The following is a 22,429-nucleotide window of genomic DNA, read 5'->3' as shown; positions in this document are numbered from 1 at the left end:
GATTACAAGATTAATGCAAAAGAGCATGAGCAATGTGTTTACAAAGTCCCTTCACTAGCACTCAGACATGTCACTGGAAAACATAGCACACAGAGGATCAAACATCTCATAATAAAATTCACCAGTAATATAATCACTGGTCCTAAGCTGCTGAATACTTGTTAATTGCCATCCATATGGCCTTCAGTGGGGATTGCCAACAGCAGCAGTCCAAAAAGATTTGGAGGAGGAAAGAAGACCAATCACAATAAATCTTTAGGTCTTCATGGCAGGGGTGGGATCAAAACTCTGGTAGCCATTTATATTACATAGAGCCAAGGTCAAAATTCCATCAGCCAATGGGAAGTGTTCATTTTCTCCGACCGTTCATAATGGTTGCCAGAGTTACAGATTGTAAAGAGCCATTCTGTCAGTGCTGCCTGTTTTGAAACTGTTTTTGAAATCCCCAGTTGGATGGGGTCCCGCCACTGTATCTAGCAACACCGCCACAAAACTGCAGCTCTGAGAAACAGCTTTAGCCCTGGAACATTCCTTTCAACTCCCTCCCCTTTCCATACACCACCCAATCATCAGCATACTGCGGAGTCTCACAATTTGCTCCAAACCCTCTCTCTCCTGACATCTCTGTAGCTGCAGACCTTTGCAGCACAAATTCTGGAGCGGTACTTTAGGATATTAAAGTCTTGATACCTGACTGAAACGTTTTCTTTAAAGAAACAAACCCTCAGCAGTCCCTGTATGGGAAAGATAAACAGAAGCTGCAGAAATAACCTTTTGCGGGATAAATGGTCAGTGGCCACATGAATGCCAATGTACAGCCTGTGCAAAGTGCTCTTTTTTATCGGGTTCCCTCTGCCAACAAATGGTGAAGATGCAGGAGCTTACCCAGAGACATGCGCCTGGAACTGACCTCTCTGCAGCTGTGAGTAACAGTGGGGTGTCAACAAGGTGGGGTGCGTACAAGCACAGGCCCCAAGGCAATAATTTTATCTGATAATCTTTGCTGGGCTCTTCAGAGCCTGCTTCAATCTCCACTGGCTTCCTTCCCTTTCAAAGGGGTCATCAACCCACTTCTATAGGAAAACAGTATTTGCCATGCTGTATTAGGCCCTTGGTTCATTATGTCCAGTGTCCTGCTTCCACAGTGACCAATAGCTGTGACCAGAGCCCATAATTCATCTGGCCGATTGTGGAGGGCTCTATTACGGAGGAAGGAAATCCTTCCTGACCTCAGCAGAGATTAACTAATGCAGAGCAGCATGGAATCTGAATACTCTTAACAGCAGATTTTGTTACTCCTTGTAAAGTTATCCAGCCCTTTTAAAATTCCAGATCCAGTATTTGACTCTAACTGGCCCAGTCCATTTCCTTCAGTGGGTAGGAGCAGCAGATTATACTACCCTACCTATTAACTGTGGTACGAACAGCACAGAATCCACTGTTTGCTCAGAGGGTCACCTTAGTGAACTGCCTAAAAGAGACCAAACTCTAAGGGAACTAGATCTGTGTGAGAAAAAGAATCAGACAAGATTTCTGTATGTGCATGCAAACAGGGCCGGTGCTACCATTTAGGCAAACTCAGCTGTTTGGCGCTGCAAGCCTGGGAGGGGAGGAGAATTAGAGCGGGGGCGTGTTTGCTCAGGGAGGAGGCGGAGCAGAGGTGAGCTGGCGTGAGGAGCTGCCGCACGACTCCTCGGCCCGGAGGAGTGGGGAGCTGCCACGGGGGTGCCTCGGGGTGGGGAGGAGCTGCCGCAGGGCTCCCCACCCCAGCTCACCTCTGCTACGCCCCCTCCCCAAGCGTGCTGTCACTGCTCCACTTCTCCTGCCTCCCAGGCTTGCGGCGCCAATCAGCTGTTTGGCGCTGCCAGCCTGGGAGGGGAGGAGAATTAGTGCAGGGGCGGCGTGCTTGGGGAGGAGGCAGAGCAGAGGTGAACTTGGGTGCGGAGCTGCTGCACGGCTCCACGGGGGGGTGGGGAGCTGCTGCAGGCAGGGCGCCTCAGGGCAGACTGAGGGGAAGCTGCCGCGGGGGGCGCTTCGGGGGGGCGAGGAAGCTGCCGCAGGGCTGGGGGGGTGGAAGTTTCGCCCTAGGCGAAACTTCCTTGCATCGGCCCTGCATGCAAACTGTATTTGTTGGAACAAATTTGATAATTAGGAGCTTTAAATACTCAGAGACACTGAGATCCACTTTTTCAAAGATACTTAGGTTCCTAAAGATGCAAGGTGCCTAGTGGGAATTACAGAAGTGCTTAAGTGAGTTAGATGCCTAACTCCCATTGACCTCACATCTGAATTTTTACAAGCACAAAATCATAGCTGCTGTGATAAATTAGCGGGGCGGGTGGTAGCTTCCTTTTATGGACCCAGCCAGCCAGCCAGTTAGCTATGAAATCCCTCTTAGTAGTTGTTCTCTACTTGCTTTACCTGTAAAGGGTTAAAAAGTCTCCCTGCATAAGTAAAAGGAAGGGAGTAGGCACCTGACCAAAAGAGCCAATAGGAAGGCTAGATGTTTTTAAAATTGGGGGAAACTTCACCTTTGTCTGTCTTTTGTTGTTCTTGGGGAGAAGCAGAGACAGGGTTGGAACTATGCTGTAAGAAGCTTGGGGCTAGGTATGAAAAGTCATCTGAATCATACCTAGAAATTACTCACTTGAAACCCCCAGATATGTAAGTAGAACATAAAATGTCTAGGAATACGCATTAGGTTTATTTCTTTTTATTTCTTTATGGCTTGTGGACTCCTCTGTGCTAATCCCAAATGCTTTTGTTTTGCTTGTAACCTTTAAGATGGACCTCAAGAAGGTTATTCTTGATGCCTAATTCCTGTAAGTGGTTTTTTTAAATTTAGCAATAGTCTGAGTTTTCAAATGTATTTTCTTTCTTTTGTTTTTAATAAAATTTACCTTTTTTAAGAACAGGATTGAATTTTGTGTCCTAAGAGGTTTGTGCCTATTATGTTTAATTAGCTGGTGGCAACAGCTGATTTCCTTTGATTTTTCTCAGCTCTTCCCCAGAAGGTGGGGGTAAAAGGGCTTGAGGGTACCCCACAGGAAGGAATTCCCAAGTGCACCTTCCTGGGTTCTACAAGGGTTTTTTGCACTTGGGTGGAGGCAGCATCTACCCATCCAAGGTCAGAGAGAAGCTGTAACCTTGGGAGTTTAATACAAGCCTGGAGTGGGCAGTATTAATGTTTAGAATCCTTGCGGGCCCCCACCTTCTGCACTCAAAGTGCTAGAGTGGGGAATCAGCCTTGACAGATGCTGAAAAGAAAGCAAAGAAAAACATGGCAATAACATTAGGCATTCAAATGTGGGGGTCTGGGTTATGCCCCTTAGAAAATGTGATTCTGTGTACTTTACATCATTGGTTCTCAAACTTGGGCTGTGGCTTGCTCAGGGAAAGCCCCTGGCGGGCCGGGCCGGTTTGTTTACCTGCTGCGTCCACAGGTTCGGCCGATCTTAGCTCCCACTGGCCGCTGTTCACCGCTTCAGGCCAATGGGGGCTGCAGGAAGCGGCGTAGGCCGAGGGATTTGCTGGCCGCCCTTCCTGCTGCCCCCATTGGCCTGGAGCGGTGAACCGCGGCCAGTGGGAGCTTTGATCGGCCGAACCTGCGGACACGGCAGGTAAATAAACCGGTCTGGCCCGCCAGAGGTTTTCCCTGAACAAGCCGTGGCCCAAGTTTGAGAACCACTGCTTTACATCATTGGAAAGTCATAGTTTAGAAAGCATTCATGAGACTCAGTAAATAATCTTTAAGCCCGTGTGGTGGGATTTACTTTTCAAACCAGAGATACAAGAAACAAATATTGAAATTTAATTTCAAATGATCTTCCAAAAATGCACCCACGGTATTTGCTCGTGTCTCTTTCTTTGTATGTGTGAGAATGCTCGTTTACATGCACAATTGCTTTGCATATTCAAATGCACACACAAATTGATTTTACTCCCAAATTTTCAGATGCAATAGCAAGGCCATTAGAAAAAAGTACGTCTAGAATCTCATTCCAATGACATTCTGGAGGGATAATAGGATACAGGTGAAATATAGAGCCCCCATTTCTGACTGATGTTAAAGACAATGTGACTATTCACAGAGTAAGGTACTACTTGGTGTGAGTGAGGAGATCAGGATCTGGCCTTTAATTTATTATTTTTCCTTCTGAGCCTCAAGGAAGCAGTTGGTGAACAGGGAGTGGCTTATAGGGTGGGAGGCCTGGCAGGCTAGAATTGGGAGGTCATTCCATGTATAAGAGGCAGTGCAGCAGAAGACACAAAGTCAGGGGATGTGAAATCTGGTATTGTTGGTGGAGGCAAGGGGATGAGTGTGACCATGATGGAAGATGAGCTGTCAGATGTGGGCTGGTTCTGAGTTGTGTGCAGGGCTTTGATGGGGATAACTTCAGCATGATAGGATGGGCAAGAGGAAGCCCTTGGGCAGGGCCGGTGCAAGGATGTTTCGCGCCCTAGGCGAAACTTCCACCTTGAGCCCTCCCCAAGCCCTGTGGCAGCTCCCCTCCGCCCTGAGGCACCTCCCCCGTGGCAACTCCCCACCCCCCCATCTGCCCTGAGGCGCCTTCCCCCCAGTGGCAGCTCCCCCCCCCCGCCCGGGGAGCCATGCAGCAGCTGCCCACTCCAGCTCACCTCTGCTCCGCCTCCTCCCCGAGCACGCCGTCACTGCTCCACTTCTCCCGCCTCCCAGACTTGCAGCGCCAATCAGCTGTTTGGCGCTGCAAACCTGGGAGGGAGAGAAGCAGAGCCGGGCGGTGTGCACAGGGGAGGAGGCAGAGCAGAGGTGAGCTGGGGCGGGGAGTTCTCCTGCGTGCTGCCTCCCCCATTACTTGCTGCAGGCGGCCCTCCCTGCGCCCCCTGCCCCAGCTCCATCCGCCTAAATACCGACAACGACCGGGGCGGCCGAAGATCCAGCCGCCGCAGTCATCACCGAAGAAAATGCCATCCCCCAAATGCTAGCGTCCGGTCGCCTAATAGGTTGCACCGGCCCTGCCCTTGGGCAGTTCAAAGAGAGGGGAGTAACGTGGCCTGATACATGGGCAAAGAAGATAACTTTGTCTGTGGCATTTGGCACTGTGAGTTCTATGGCTAGGAGGGAGGCCTGATTGGAGGAGGTTGCAGGAACCAAAGGAGGAGATAAGGGTAGGACAAACGCCTCGGCAATCACGATGGAGATAGAGGGTGGGATTGTTTTTTAAATGGTGTAGAAAAAGAAGTGAGAAGATTTTGGCCACACACCCAAACCAGGGCCGCTTGACACACAGGGACCGTTCCTTGCTGCTGTGAGCTCCATGTAAAGGACTGCACACAAGAAGTCATTTGCAGAGCACAACAGCAATTGTATAGATCCTACAAAACCCGGGAACTGTGCTACATATTCTTGAGTGCCATCTATTGGTACCTTATCTATGAAGTGTCTACGTATATGCAGGCATTTCTTTTTTGATAGCGCACTTCTGTAACACTTGCTTCACACATGGGAGTGTTCCTCTGAGGAGCCCTCTGCTCCCTGTTCGGATCAAGTTTTTCAGGTCAAGTGGGGAGCAACAATAATCAGAGTGGTGGTGGGAGAGGAGGGTATGCCCCATATCCTCAGCAGGGTCCAGGTGAGCTGAAAGGAGAAAGGGCTGGGATGGATAAGCTGTGCTTATGTCATATGGTGATGGTCACTAGATGAAAACAGGAGATGAAGGAGAGAGAAAGGAAAAAAAGAGAATCCAGATTTCCCTCAGACTTCTGTCTAGAACTTGGTAGGTTCCTGGGGGAGCCACAAGTGTTTGAGGGAAAATGTTACTGGATTATGCCCATTTGGGTTTTTTTTTTTCTAATTAAGAGAATAATAAACAAGGGTTACAAATCACCTGCATTTTATCTATGAGTTTGTGCCTGATGTGCTGGTGGGGCCTTGGGCAGAGAGACTTCTTGCTGGGGGCAGCAAGAGCACTAGCAGACAGGGCAAAGAGGCTGTGAGATAGGTCTGTCTTATCTTTATAATGGAATGTTTTTTACCAAGTGCTGAGCTGACATGTAGCGAATGTTCGGCTGAGGAAGATGATGATTTTAATAAAGCTAAACAGACAAGGAAGGAAAGTAGTCTATATAAGGAGATAGTTACATTATGTTTGGATTTTTTGTCTCGATATTACTGCAGAAAGTCCACTGTTACAATGGGATGTTTGTTTTCAAGTGTTAGTAAATGAAAGTATGAGGCCTGGGAAACTGCTGAGCTATGTAGAGACCAGACACCTGGAATCTGTAAAACAGAGCTGCAATTGTTCCCTTTGGAAACAAAAAGAATTAAACAGCCAAAAGTCCTTTCTAAAGAAGCAACTTTTCCTCAAAAAGATTTAGAAGCCCCTTGTGTTGTGACCATGTGAACTGAAAATATAAACAAGCATGCACCATTGGCAAGACCCTTGTACTTCTAGCAGCAACAGACACATAGAATTATGACTGGGGAACAAGCAGCCAGGGGATTGAAATCCATTCCTATGTCATATAATGCCCACGATTGATGCACTAATGACCTTGCAGACACTGTTCAGGACCAGTTGATAGAACAAGTTAAGAAGAGTCAATATTTTGTACTGTATATAGATGAGTCCACAGATGTAGCCAACATGGCTCAGCTTGTGTGCGGTGTGAGATTTATCAAAGCAAGAGCAGAAGAACTTTTATGTTACAGGTCCATTCTGCTCACTGAAATCTTAGGCTGGGCCTGAATTTGCCCACAATCCATATTGTCAAATTATAGTTTTAAAAACTTGGACTAGATTGGCTTGGTTCAGATTATATACTTAAACATACTACATGTAGTTGAATAAAACCACAAACCTGTTCAAATTCTAGTGTCCCTCTTGAATCTAGTGTCCTGAATTCTTGGATTTGGCATCCTGAGTCAGTAAAGAAACTAGTATTTGGTTGTGCGGAACCAAGTTTTAAAATATCTGTAAGGGATCCACATTACTAAAAAGTTTGGGAACCATGGGCCTGAAGGGGGATAGTGCCCTTCTATTAGGTCTATAACAGCTCTGTGTAGCAAAAAGCTTATCACAGAGATTGCTGTTAATGTGGAAGGTGCTCTTGTCCTGATCGGGGTCCAATAATTAGGTTTCTAGGAAGTGGCATGCTGGATTAGTGTTCCATCTAGGCCGGTATCCAGTCACAGTGGCCAATATCTAATGTTGCAGAGCAAGGCAAAAGAGTGCAATTAGAGGCAAACCTTCCACTCTGTGCCCAGCATGAGTAGCTGGGATGGCCAATGGAGTGATGCTCCCCAGCGCCCCCCCCCCTCCCCCAGACTATGAAGTGGCTGCTGGGCTGTTCTGCAGCTGCTACATAGCCCTGAGGGTACAGTAACCTCTGTGGCCCTAATTATGTCTGCCATGTGTTTATGTACATGAAAGAGGATCTGAGGAGTCTTGGTAGCAGCACATATGATTTCATTTTGCACCCTGTATCCTGGTAGGGAGGGAGCTGATGTGGAATGGTGTGTCTCACCCCTGAGCTCTACTTCATGCAGTGGAATGCCTGCTATGGGATCTTCTGCAGCCAGAAACAAGGGCGGTGACAAGGATACATGTTAAGTCCAGCTTCTGTTAGCCCTCCAGAGGCACCAGAACTTTGGGGGGGGTGAGCTAGACCCTTTTCTGTCTCATGCGCTAAGTTCCATTGGCAGATTCTATATTGCTGGTGCTGATGCCTGAGTCAGAAGGACAAGGAGCCCAGCTTGACTCTCAGATCCCCAGTGGAGTTTACAGTAGTAGCAGTTAGAAAAACCATCTGCCGAACAAACTGGGTCGGAAGTGTCTGAAAGGCAGTAATCACGGAAACCCACGATGCCATTCAGCTAGAGGTCACTTTTCAGAGTTAAAACTTCATTTTCATAGAGAGGTGCCTCATTGTGCCATAAATGGGGAAAATTGTGCAATATCTGCCCCATGAGGTAAAGGTCCTTAATTCTAATTGATGATCAGTTTGTGTCCAAGCACGAGGATTGATCTGACAGTCCTTGTAATTTGATGCCCAGTTTTGAACATAAATTGGAGATGGACGAGGGGGACACAATGTACCCTTCTTCGCTCATGAGTTTGGCTTTCTCTGTGCGGTTTCTAACCCCAACTGTGCTACAGGAAACAGGAGAACAAATGATGATACTCTAGCAATTGGCAGGTCCTGTGGAGGTGTGTACCATCCACGTAGGCCTATTACCAGGGCGTAATCTCCCCTGCTCATTTTCCTGTCTGCAAGTTTGGACAATTGAGTGTGAAAAGTTGCTCTGATCCCCCTCGGGGATGTGTAGCTATAGTGACCAGTGTATCGTGCTGACTGCTTTACAATTCATTCTGTTCCACTGGAAACTCTGAGTCAATGGCACTTTTAAAATTTCTGTTTCAGTGAAGGCCCAGAAAAGAGCATGACGCCCCAGATGATACAAAAGCATTCTTCCACTGCTGCTCCTTGATATACCATTCGCTGTCAGATAAATGCTATAATAAATCACATTTTCTTTTTGTTACACGTTTGGTGTCATTGTGCAGCACACTCCATGGATCTGGCTTTATTATTTTATTTCAGTGAAAGACTGTGAATATGCTCCAGTCGGCTTATCTGATTGTTTGTTCTGCTCAGCTAAGCAAACCAAGCAAGTGTGCTTTAACTAAATTATTTGCTGCAACTCCGTGCTGGCATCATTCTGGTAGAGGCTCCTCCATCTGTTTGATTTTATCGCCTCCCCCTTCTTATATTTTGTTCTCACCCACTAATCATTAAAAAAATATTTCCAAGCAAAAACAATAAAAAAAGTTGCATAAAACTTTTTATGAGCAAGAATCTGGATGCCAAGCCACACTCAAAGCATGGTGTTTCTTGATTTCAGGACAATATACTATGGCAAGCAGTATCCCTCACCTTGAGGAGCTCTGCACTCAGATTTATTGTATGAAAGATTACCAGTTCTAAACACACATTCATGTAAAATGTCATTTAATTTCCCCTAGTTTTAAAGAACTGGAAATCTGAAGTTACTAAATCTATTTGTAAATAGGAACAATTGAACAGTTCTCTGACTTCCTGCAGCTGAGGAGTTTTAAATGAGTGGAGACAAGATTCCTGTGGGTAGATTTATTGGAAAGGAAAACTATATGGTGATATGCCTCTCCTACTGGGAAGAAGAGGAGACCAACTCTTAGAAACTCACTAAGGTATTCAAGGACATTCACTGTATTTGGCTTCCCTTGGTCAATGGGCTGCTCTGAAATATTAGAATCTCTGGTTGTTCTTTGTTAAGCCTACCTGGAGATGTTTTCGTAAAGGGATCCCCATCATATCTAAGATAGTGCCTGTGTGTAAAAAAGGAAAACTGAGTATTAGTTTTTTTCCCTGAAAAGTGGAGTACTTTTGACAAGTAAGAAAGAATGCTTCACTTTGATGAGACAGGACATACATCCAATGGGATACGAGTTGGGGAAAAATTGTAGGACATTTTTGGCAACATTTTCTGCAATTTTGTTTGTCCTGGTGCCGCACTTCTACAGCAGAATTTCCAGGGTTTTTTTTTTTCCACAGTCGTTTGTAAAAAGCAAACAACTGCAAGAGCAAAGAATGCAAAGTGATTAAATGTCAGTTTTTATAGTGAAAACAATGTCCCATGGAGGGCATGTGGGCCTTGTTTCAAAGCTGGGCTTCACGACAAAGATCTTTTTTTTTTTTGTCTGTAAAGTGCCTGTGGATGGGAGGAAAAAATCCTGCCTGGAGAAGGAAACGCCATTGTTTTAAAATATTAAGCTCTCGGCTGCAAGGACTTAGAGAAAGCCAGCTGAGAGGGGAACAGCTTCCAGCAGACATAGATGTGAGGATCTGCCTAGGGAAGAAGAGTGAACCCATCCTACAGTTCTCTGCTGGTCCCCAAATGTTGGATCATATAGCATAGAAGACCTTCTAGGAAACTCATCCACGCTGTATAACTTGTGGCTGGAGGTGGTCGGAGGGGGAGGGAACAGAAGATGTTCTGGGCAGTGGGGTGTGGTAGAAATGTAGATTGCCCTCCTGGGTAGACTTACCTTGCTGCAGATTAAGCCCATTAGTATTTGTCCTACCTTCAGCAGACATGGAGAACAATTGATCCCCGTCCTCTTTATAACAGCCTTTAATATTTTCAAGACCGTTATCAGTACCCCCTCAGTCTTCTTTTTTGAGGACTAAACGTGTCCAGTTTTTTTAACGTGTCCTCATAGGCCAGGTTTTCTAAACCTTTTATAGTTTTTGTTGCTCTCCTCTGGACCTTCTACAGTTTGTCCACATCTTTCCTCATGTGTGATGCCCAGACTTGGAAACGATACTCCAGGCGAGGCTCACTAGTACCAAGTAGAACAGGACAATTACCTTGTGTGTCTTACATATGACACTTCTGTTAATACACCCCAGAATATTAGCCTTTTTCATAACTGCATCACATTGTTGACTCATATTCAATCCGTGATCCACTATAAACTCCAGATCCTTTTCAGCAGTACTACTGCCTAGCCAGTTATTCCCCATTTTGTATATATACATTTGATTTTTCCTTCCTAAGTGAAGTACTTTGCACTTGTCTTTAGTGAATTTCATTTTATTGATTTCAGACCAATTAGTCCAATTTGTCAAGATTGTTTTGAATTCTAATCCTGCCTCCAGAGTGGGCTTGACACCCCTCCCAGTTTGCTGTCATTTGCAAATTTTATAAGCATTCTCTCCGCCCTAAACAATGCCGTGAAACACTACGTAAAAAATGTGACAAGCTGTTTATGGCTCATGTTAATATAATTGTAGTGGGTGATAGGACAGCTCCTTATATAATCTAAGTTGAATCAGTAACTTGGGAAAAAATGATTGTCAGGCCAATTTACTCTGTAAGTAATAAATATTGTTTGACACCTACAATTCACTTTTGTTTGGTCAAGTATGGTCATCTGTGTGGAATAGGTTTCCTTCCTTATTATACAATACTCCTGGGCCCTGGTTCTCCTACCACAGGAGTCAGGTAAGTCCTCTTGAAGTCTGTGGGTATTAGTTGTATTTATAATGGAAGAACAAAGCTCTGGGTATCAACTTTTCAATGGGTTAATTAAACATTAGAGCCTATTTAGGTCACAGTCTCAAATATTTGCCCATTTTCTAAGGAAACATCACCTACACCCGTAAACGTGAGATCCAATATTTAAACTGAGAAGAAGATTGAGAGGTCACTGGATTAAGAGTTATATAAATGCCTTCTTGGGGAGAAAATAAGGGGTACTAAAAGACTCTCATCTAAAAGAGAAAGGCTTTGTCATGATGTCTGGAGCAGGCTGTCAAGAAACAGGGCATGAACCCCAAATGGGTTGTGTGTTCTATACTTAGGTTTTGCCAACCAAGTAACAAGTCTGAAATCCTCAGGCAGTATAACAGCCTTAATAGGGAGCCACAGACAGTCTTGTTGGACACTCCGATCTATCTTGCCACCCAGGCAGGCCTCCCTCTGTGATAGATATTCCCTTACACTAAAAAAATCACAATATTCAAGTTATTCCCAGTCCCAAGGAACCAGCCACTTTTACCCCAGGTCAATTGCACCTTAGATCTCTCACAACACTTGTAGCCAATCCAGTAAAAAAAACTATTTAAAGGTTTATTGACTAAGAAAAAGAAATGAGAGTTATTTATAAGATTAAAGTGGTTAAACATATACACAAATGAGTTTCAGTGGTAGATTTCAAAAGATAATAGAAACTTCTATAATATACAAACTCTATGTTACTTTAGGGCTAACCCAAGCTAAACAGTTGAGGATCCTTTGCTTATGCTTAGAAACCTTTGCCCCACAGAGTTCGAGGAGGATGTGGCTATCTATTTATCCCTAGCAGGCAATTTTATTCCCTTCCCAGCATTCATGCTGTGGTGGGTTGAAGGCTTGTGCACATACCCTCTTCATGGGTATGGGGGAAGCAATCAACAAAGTCTTTTGTCCACAATGGCTTGTCTGATGTCTGTAGACCTTCTTTTGTTGAGGCGGAGATAACATCTTTTGTGGTAAACTAGCATTTCATACTTGGTCATGCTTCTCCCTTGGCTATGCAGGATTTACAAACAAAAGGAATTATTTCTTCGCACAATGCTTAGTCAACCTGTGGAACTGTTTGCCAGAGGATGTTGTGAAGGCCAAGACTATAACAGGGTTCAAAAAAGAACTAGATAAGTTCATGGAGGATAGGTTCGTCAATGGCTATTAGCCAGGATGGGCAGGGATGGAGTCCCTCGCCTCTGTTTTCCAGAAGCTGGGAACGGGTGACAGGGGATGGATCACTTGATTACCTGTTCTGTTCATTCCCTCTGAAGTATCTGGTATTGGCCACTGTCAGAAGAGAGGATACTGGGTAGACAGACCATTACTCTGACCCATATGGCTGTTCTTATGTTCTTAGGTACAGTCTTAAGCAAACATTTGTATAGTCACAGAGCAAACATTTAATCATTACCTTATAACATGGGATGCAGATATTATAAGTAGGACTAACACTTGCAGCATCCTATGAGCATTCCATAAAGTCTAAACACTAAAGATATCTTATAACTCTAACATCCTGTTTTAACAATACTAACACACAGGTGAGCCAGATTGGTTTCCAGCTGTGCATTTGTCAGTATTCAATGAGGCCTGAGGCCTTGGTAAAAGCTGGCATCGAGTCTGCCAATGTCACAGGCATAACAAGAACCAATAGCTGGAAATTAAAGCCAGTCAAATTCAAATTAGAAATAAGGCACATTTTTTTTTTTTAACAGAGAGGGTGATTTACCATTGGAACAAACCAGAAAGGGAAGTAATGGATTCTCCATCTTGTGTGGTCTTGAATTGAAGACTGGATGTCATTCTGAAAGGTATTTTTTAGCCAAAGACAAATTACTGGGCTCAGTGCAGGGGTAACTGGATGAAATTCTATGGTCTATATTATACAGGAGGCAGGAGTGCCGCCAGCTTTTCTGGCGCCCTAGGCGGCGGAAGGTCCCGCCGCTGAAATACCACCACGGTCGCCGCCCCCCAAATTGTAGTGCTCTAGGTGACCGCCTAGGTCGCCTAATGGGTTGCGCTGGCCCTGACAGGAGGCCAGACTAGATTACCTAATGGTCCCTTCTGGCCTTAACAAATGTATGAAATATATACCACCAATTGACCAGTTCACCCAGTAGCACTACTTTGCTTTTTACAACTGTTTAAGAAAATCATTAACAGTCTCCTTTTATTTCTGTGTTAGTTACAGCTCCTCTAGATTTACCATGTCTATAGATGATGGTGTCAACTGCGCAGAGATAAAACTGAGCCTCTGAGAAAGTAAAATCATTTGATATATGATATCCTAATAAATATAGAAGAGAACATAAATATAAAATGGATTAAATTTACTAGGTAAGTATAAGGTTTCAACTTTTATTCTTCCTCATTATATCATTACAATTTTATCCAGCTGTTCATTCTTTTAAAGTTGTTTAAAGTGCTACATGTAAAGATTTATGGACCGGATTCCTTACAAATATGGTACATAATTATCTGGGAGCTATATTCAGAATATGGCAAAACTGAATCACTGTCACTCATAACTTGGAACTAAAAGGTCATATTTATGTTTGCTTGCGTTTACAGCATCATGAACAGATGATTTGTAAAAGCACAGTACAAAAATATTTAGTGAAATTCACAGAGCATTGCGAAACCAAATGTCTCTGATCAGCAATCTCTCTCTCTTGGTCACACACATTTATATATTTTTCCCCTGTGAGCTTTATTTTTTGTCACTTCCTGCATAATTTGGGTGACACATAATTTGGGTGGTCCAAATTATTCCTTCCAGGTAAAGTCAAGTTATTGGAATGTGCCTTTTCTCCCAGTGGCAGTAGATTACTTAGATTGGAAGCTCTTTGGGTCAAGGACCATCTTTTTGTCCTGCGATTGTACAATGGGGGCCTGGTCCATGACTGGGGCTCTTAGGCACTATTGCATTACAAATTTATTATTAATTATTAGTATTATTTATTTACTTATTTACACCCTTCAGTGCTCACGGATGCTGACATATGCCACAAGGTTCTACTCGGTATATAGAAATATATTGTAAACCTTCATGTTCCACTAATGGGAATCTGTATAGCCCTGTGGACTTGACCCAAATCCCAGTGATGCCCATGGGACTCTTGTTTGACTTCAGTGGGTTTTGGATCAGGCTCTGTAAAAGCAGTGTGGTATAGTCTATGTAATTTTAATTAAGCACTCCAGCAGATTTTAGTACAATACCTCTTAGGCCTGGCAAACTACTTAGCAGCATAGGAAAATAGTAACAATGGGTGGGTAATTTTTATTAGTAGTAGAATTTTACAAATAAAATTACTCTACCTAAAATATCACAGAAAGCAGAATAGTTAATGAACAATCACATAATTGTGAAGGAGGTAAAGAATCTTCTGTTATCATCTTGCAATTTAATAAGAATATTCTCTTCAGGTTTTTCCTCCAAAAGCTTGCTTCACCATTCTCTCCGTTGAGGTCTCAGTGGCATTCAGGTCCTGAGATCAGTTTGCTATGTTTTAGGGAAATGGAAACATTTCCTTGTTCTTGAGCAAAACAAATTGGCGCTATGAGCAATTATGGTTAATACATTTCAGGCACCAAAATGGAGGTGTGGGGGGTGGGAAGGCAAATATTGCCAAATTTGCTGGCTGAGTATAATTTTTCACATATCTTCAGGAGCAGCCACACTGGCAAAAAGCAAAAACTTATCTCAAGCCCTTTATCTTGGAAGGGAGGAACTGTGATTTAAGGGTTATAGCATGGGACTGAGAATCAGGCAATGTGGGCATTTTACCAGCACAGACACTGTCCTGTTCTGTGATGTAAGGCAAGTCTTTTAGGATGAAACTTACCTCTGTGCTGAGAGCAGCATGGGGCTTTGCACCACTTAAATGATTCGTAGGCCTTGTACTGGCTGTCTACCCAGGAGTAAATTTCACCCTTCATCTCAATGTCCTTCAGTTTCCCCCTCTATGCTAATACTTACTATCTCACAGGAGTGTTCTGCAGCTTATATAATTAATGGGTGGGATTCTCAGTGTTGCACATTGGCATCATTCCACTAAAGTGACTGGAGCTATGCTGATTTACACCAGCTGAGGATCTGGCCCATTGTTTGTAAAGCATTGTATTGGCCTCAGAGGAAAATCACCATTGGCCAGATTTGCAAATAGACCCAGCACACAAGTTCATTTTAAATGGGAGCTCACCTCTTTTGAAAATGTGATCTATGTAAGTACAAGGTATTATTAATAATAATAATCATTATGATTTTTATTATTTTGTTTTATCTGCAAGGACCCACCAACTCTGAATGATTGCGCCACATGTCTGCATGCAAAAGATGGTGTGATTACTTAATATTTACAACAGCAGAGGAATTCATTCCAAGATTATAGTGCAAGACATAATGAGCTAAATGACAGAATGATTCTGATATTGAAAAGGTTGGGGCATAGTTTGGGCAATAAGGCTGGGCTCCTGAACATAATTATCAACTGGGTTGATTGTCTCTACCGAGTAATGGTTTATTGGCCAGGTTCTTAAACCCGTTCAGCAGGCATCCTAGAAAATACACCTCTACCCTGATATAATGCGGCCTGATATAACACGAATTCGGATATAACGCGGTAAAGCAGCACTCCGGGGGAGCGGGGCTGCACACTCCGGCGGATCAAAGCAAGTTCGATATAACGCGATTTCACCTATAACATGGTAAGATTTTTTGGCTCCCGAGGACAGTGTTATATTGGGGTAGAGGTGTACATCTTTAATCCGGGCTTTTTCTTCTCCTCATCTAAAAACAGCCTGAGGAAAACTCCCAGTTGGTTGTCAGTTTTGGGGCTTTTAGTAAAAAATGTTCTGAGTGAGAAGGCTTTATAGAAGACAGATGGCTCTTATTACAGATCTTTGTATTACAAACAGAGAGTAGCCAGTCACATGACAGGGGTCTTGCTCTCTCTTTCTCCATCCAGGCAAGTGTTCTGCATACTGAGGTAGGCTGTCAGACACTTTCCACATTCATAAGCATGGAAACGTTAGACAGAACATGCATTTCCCCTTTGGGGTACTTGTGATAAAATCTAACCCAGTATTTCCCTGTGCTTCAGTCAGAGCATGCAATAATAGCTGGTCCCTAGGGAGCTAAAGATAAAATGAAGTAAAGAACAGTTTTTAAAAAAAGCCACATTCATCCATCCTGTGTTTGATCAATTCTCAGCAGTAACTTACCGTGGAAGAACAGTTGTTACCTATACTTCAGCCTTCCCATTGAACAGAGTGACATTTTAATCATGTGCTGTATCACTGAGTTACTGTATTTTATCCCAATTTCACAAAAAGGGTTTTACCGGGAAGTTAAAGTGGAGCACCATTCAGCACATATCACTTTTATGCAGCTACATTACTTATTAAACAATTAATCATCTCCTATAGAGTTCATTTTTTCCCACTTTTTTGCTTTTTTTGTACTCGATATTCAATTAAAATTAGAGATAAATTTCAGGGTTGGTGCCAATGCTCTGGGGTTTGACTAATGACTGAAACTTTGTGGTATGAAATGTCATTGATGACTTCAGAATCAATACGTCACTTAGATGATGTTGCTTTCTAGATCTTAATCTAGTCAGGCGGCAAGTCTCTCTCTTTGCTGATAACGATTAACATAGCTTTGGCTCCCGGGGAAACTAAATCTGACCACCACCTGTGGCTCATGCACTGATCTGCAGCAGTTAAAATCTCTCTGTCATTAAGGGACGGGGTTGGGTGGGAGAATAATGGGAAAGGTTAAATTAAGATTTAAACCTATTTGCCTTCCACAGCAAGGACAGAGAATTCAGTGATTTATGAAGCAAATACAGAATAGACTGGAGAAAGCTGGCTTCCTTTCTGAGTTACTGTGTGATTCAACCCATGAGTTACTGCAAGTTGTCACAGTTAGATTCCACACTGGAATTCAAGACAATGAAATCATGTAAAGCATCTTGGTTTAATCACCGACATTTCTGTTTTTCTCCTGGACCCCTGAATCATTATGGGATTTTACTTGGAATTTGAAATGGACCTAAACCAAATCTGAACACCCACAAACTTTGGGAAAGTTCAAGTCTAGATTTTAGCTTTACGGCTTGGGCTCATCTCTAATTGGGAAAATGTCTACACATCAGAGGGGATCCAGTTTTCCCCTTCCTCCCAAAACTTCAGGCAACCTGCAGTACAATACAAGTCTATCAAATTTTCTGGTTAGTCTTCTTCTGGATGTAATATACCCTGTAGGTTTCTGGGCTAATGTGCTTTGCAAGTCCACTGACTTGCCAGATCTCCCATTTATTAGGCTGGCTTCTTACAAAGTTGGTCAAACCTCCTGTGTTTTTAAAATATTGTTATTGAGTGGAACTCCAGTAATGCTGGCTCTGTAATGCTAGCAGGCTGCAGGGAATTGTAAGATAGATTGCCTAGCCATACTCTTTCTAGACCCAAGCAGAACATGAATGTTAGCTGTGGTAACCTGCAGTATTTTTTCCTCCTCAACACTAGCTTTGTTTTTTAATCAACTCTCAATCCTGGTTGCTTCTGCTGAATTAATGCACTAGGCACTGTCTGCTCCTTTGTGGTAGCTACACACAACCTAAGGACGTTTCACCTCCTGCCCGTTCTGTATCCTCATCTTGTGCTCCCTTGTTTATGTATGGCTTTCTTCCTGGCTCTCAAAGTGTCAGCTTCACACTATCTTCCTTCTAATACAGCTCAGCAGTAACCGAAGTAGCTGCCTTTGTAATAGCTGAAGCTGCTATAAATGCTTCATGCCCCAATGGGGTCTTAACAGTTGTAAGCTATTTACAGTCCATTATAATGAAATAACTAAAAACAGGATAGGGAGTAATCTCTAAACAGTGCTCTCTTTTCTGCTTTCATTAGGAGGATTGATCAGAGGGAGGCTAATATGTCTTCTAAGTTCTAGTCCATGCATATGTGATATCAGACATAATACATGCACCAGCCATTGTTAAAGCTGGACAAACATGCCGGAGAAAACCAGGACTGGGCTGAATGTCTGCTCAAAATTCAAACCCAGTAAATTCTTTGGGGGTTCAAAAAAGTTTGGTAAAACTTAAAAGATTTGTTGTTTTTAAATGTCACGTCTCTGTACTTCCTCATTTTGACCAGAAGAGGAAGTGGAAGTACCATCATAAAAGATGCCATTCCTGCAATATTTTCAAGGTGGTTTACATTGAAAGGTACTTGTGAATCTCACAGGGGAGCTTGTTTCCATGGGATTTGAGACCAAACAGACTCAGGGCTTGTCTATACTTACAGACCTGAAGCTGCGCCGCTGGAGCACTTAGCGAAGATGCTACCTATGCTGATGGGAGAGCTTCTCCCGGTGGTGTAGGTACTTCCCCTCCTCAAGAGGCGGTATCTGGTTAATAGGAGAAGCCCTCCCATCGACACAGCACTGTCTACACTGGGAGTTAGGTCGGTATAACTGCATAGCTCAGGGGTGTGGATTTTCCACACGCCGGAGTGATATAGTTATACCGACAAGTTTGTAGTACCAACCGGGCCTCAGGGAAGCTTTGAAGATAAATGTCTCAAATCTAGATAACTTATCTCTTATCTGATCCTCCAAATCTTTAATGACCTCCTACTTCATGGTCTAAATAATACATAGGTTCAATGAATAGGGCCTTATTTTTAAAGAATCCTCTGTCCAGCCACTAATTTTGCATCTGCAATTTTGTATCCAGCAAAATCAGTTGTGGATTGCGAAACATGGGTAAGATTAACAGCAACAAGAGTGCTGCACATCTGATTTGTGGCCCCAGGCTGAGACTGTCAGAAAAGACTAAAGAGAGAAGGTGGGTAAGGTAATATCTCTTCTTGAACCAATTTCTGTTGGTAAGAGAGACAAGCTTTCAAGCTTACACAGAGTTCTTCTTCAGACCTCTCTAATATCCTGGGACCAACACGGCTACAGAAACGCTGCCTAAAAGAAGACTAAAGGAGTCAGGTGCTGTGGTGATTTGGAGAATCTATCTGTACAACTTATGAATTCTGATTGATGTTCTGAATGTTGTTCTTATGAAAATTGTTGTATCATGGAATGCCTCTATGTCTATATGTATCCACCATTGCTGACAAGCATGTAATCATGGCTCTTCCAGACAAGATACAATGGACAGTAGTTACTCTTAATGACTGTACTATGGCTAGTCAACAGGTGTGCTAAGGAGGTTGGCTGGAGCTCGGAAGAAACCAGGTGTTGATGGTGAGATATATAAATTGTGAGAAGCAGAGTGCCACCCAGGAAGCTTTGGACAGGAGGAGAGGAGAGGTATATGATTTTGTAGGCAATGAGGGGATGTTTTAGCTGTGGGTTCAACCAAGGTCAAAGCAATTGACGCAGAGAGAGAGAGAGAGACTCCATGATTGAGATGACAAGTCATGCGTTGCAACAGAAGGATCCTGGATGATCCCAGAGAACTCTGACCGCAGCCCAAAGAACACTCTAGAGTAGTTAGGAAATGAAGGAAAGGAAATGTGTGTAGTTTTTTTTAGTATAAATCTATGAATTTCTTATGTGATTAAAGGGTAATGGTGTTCCTGTGCAAAGTGTCTGTGCTTTGTACATGTTCTAGCAATGATTTTCCCTTTAAGCATTAACGTGTGGCCACGGAATACCCACACAACTGAAGTTCTAGGAGAGGATGCATTGGAGGAGTCTGAAGGGCCAGCAGTAGTCCCAGGGTCTAAGCAGTTGAACCGTGAGGTCTCAGCTCCCAGGAGGAGTGCTAGACAGAGGATCTAACCCTGAGAATCTGCATAGGAATCCCAAACAAGAAGCAGTACCTGGACATGGTTCAGACACAAGGGGCTTAAAGCACCTGCGGCCCAGTGTGGTGGAGCCCTTCACAGCAGGCTGAGTGGCCAAGAGGGGCACTCAACAAGATCTGTGACAGGTGCCCAACTCTCATTGACTTGGGTGCCTGACTCCCTTAGGGTCTTTTGAAAATTCCAGCCCCAATAAGGTCTAATGTCTGTCATTTCCAGATCTATTCAGAAAATGATCCTCCCCCATGGAAAATTTCAACAACAACAACAAAACATTTTGTTTTCATGAATCTTTTCACCAGAAACTTTTGAGTTTTCATTGAAGAAATGAAAACCAAATATTTTTGGTACTGAAAACTCAAAATTTTCAGCCAAAAACAATTTAAAATAATTTTGGTGGGGGTGTTCAGTTTTCTGAATGAAGACACTTTACATTAATATTTTAGGTTATGCTACAAACTACAACCATAGTTTCTATCACAAAAGTTTTGATGGAAAATTTTTAACCAGCCCTAACTATTTGCCCCACCAATGAGCATGCAACACTGCAGGCACAAAATTGGAGACCATTTAAAAAAAAGCCCCATTATATGTCATAGCGGATGACATAGTGGGATGGACGATTAGGAGACCGGCATTTCAAAAGAAGTGGATCACATACAACAATGGAAACCCATTTCAATTCAAACACTTTTACTGTAGTTGAAATGAATAGCTACTTACTCAGGGAAAAGAATGGTGCATTATTTATTCTCCAGTATGGTGCCACTGCCTCTGCAATGAAAACCTCCAATCAAAATTGACAGGGGGAGCAGGACCTGTGGGATGGGCTCAACCAGAAGAGCATCATATTCATTACAAAGGCAGACAGTAAGATACCACCTTCCCAGTGAAAAAAGCTGCTGAGAATCCCCTGCCTTTATTAATGGGGCCCATGAGTCAATCTGCAGCGGTGATGTATCATACTCATTTAGGGAAATGATGTGCTGGGCAAATGCATTATTTTAAAAAGCAAGAGAGTGGATTAAAACAAGTATGTGCCATAAGGAAGCTCAACTCTCTCATGATATATGCTGATTTTCGGGTGTTCCCCATTTGCATGGCTGTTTAAGCAAGCACTTTAAATGGAAATGCACTTGACATTTCTGCAACTAGCTATAATCAAACAGCATTAGACTTCAGCTGATCTCACAGAAGATGATTAAACAAATTTCTTGTTCATTCCTAATTGTTTTTAATGGGATTATGGAGGAAGAAGACATGTTGATGAAAATGATCCCCAGATAGAAAATGGTGTCTTAAAATGAGCTTGGAGGGGAATATATATATATAAAAATTGGAGTGTGTCTCTTTGAACAGCACCAAGCACACTGTCAGCGCTCAATAAATTACAATAACAGTGTGTGGCTAAATCCCAGCACTTTACACTGAAAAAGTGCCTGCCTGTCATAGGTGCATGCTGTCCCCTGCAGTTTTCACATGTTGCACAGTAACTGGATTCTTGCATATATATATGCAACAAGCTGTAATATCTATTTATCTATCTGCAAGAATCCAGTTACTGTGCAACATGTGAAAACTGCAGGGGACAGCATGCACCTATGACAGGCAGGCACTTTTTCAGTGTAAAGTGCTGGGATTTAGCCACACACTGTTATGGTAATTTATTGAGCGCTGACAGTGTGCTTGGTGCTGTTCAAAGAGACACACTCCAGTTTTTAAAAGAGCTTCACCCCAGCTTTTCATACGTGCTAAGGCCGGATGGGACCATTATGATCACCTACTCTGCCCTCCTGCATATTATCTGGAACTTCCCTCAAAATAATTCCTAGAGCATATCTTTGTAAAAAAACATCCAGTCTTGAATTTTCATGTTAGTAGATACAATTTTTCACCCACAATTAATTGTACATGCAGTCACAGTTCACAGCATATAGACCACAGTATATCGGATTGCACAAAACTGTCTGTCTTCAGGTTTTATACTACTGCACATCCTCATGATATCTGAGTACCACATGAACTCCACAAGCAATAGTAAAATCCCTAGTGGGCTTGATGGAGTTTCTGGATTGTCTTCTTGAATCGGTAAAAATCTTTGCTTGGGTAGGGTGATGTTCTTGTTTGTTTGGCTTTTTTGTTTGTCAGTTTTTTTGCTATGCTGGAGAGGTTTTGTTAAAGAGGAAAGTTTTGAAGTTCTTTCTAAAGACAGTCAGACTCTGGATTCACCTAATTTCTTATGGGAATTCTTTCCACAGCCAGATCCTTTCAGCTGACTACATTCTGTCCACAGCTCTCAAGAGCTATACTGTGGGCTTTGTGATCTGCATGAGCCCAGAGAAGTGCAGATACCTTGGCAGCTCATAGATTGAAATTCAATCTTCAGTGTAGCTGGGGCTTGATCCATAAATTGCTTTAAAGATGAGGACCATGGCCTTATACTGACAACTGATGAGGATGTGGAGCCACTGAAGGGATTGGAGTATGGGCTAGATGTGCTAACAACAGCCTAAGCCA

The 22,429-nt window shown here is 43.2% G+C and overlaps 1 protein-coding gene and 1 long non-coding RNA gene across 10 annotated transcripts in view; both read left to right on the top strand.

Moving 5' to 3' along the window:
* Positions 1-22,429, top strand: part of STPG2 (sperm tail PG-rich repeat containing 2) — a 703,121-nt gene that overhangs the window by 452,813 nt on the left and 227,879 nt on the right. The window lies entirely within an intron of this gene.
* LOC128837900 (uncharacterized) lies at positions 640-18,893 on the top strand. The gene is made up of 4 exons (XR_008445065.1): positions 640-922; positions 12,805-12,900; positions 13,275-13,426; positions 18,829-18,893. It is a non-coding gene; the product is annotated as an uncharacterized LOC128837900 (long non-coding RNA).

This window comes from Malaclemys terrapin, chromosome 5 (genome assembly GCF_027887155.1).
Source record: "Malaclemys terrapin pileata isolate rMalTer1 chromosome 5, rMalTer1.hap1, whole genome shotgun sequence".
Taxonomy (NCBI): domain Eukaryota; kingdom Metazoa; phylum Chordata; order Testudines; family Emydidae; genus Malaclemys; species Malaclemys terrapin.
This window is presented reverse-complemented; position numbering and strand designations above follow the sequence as displayed.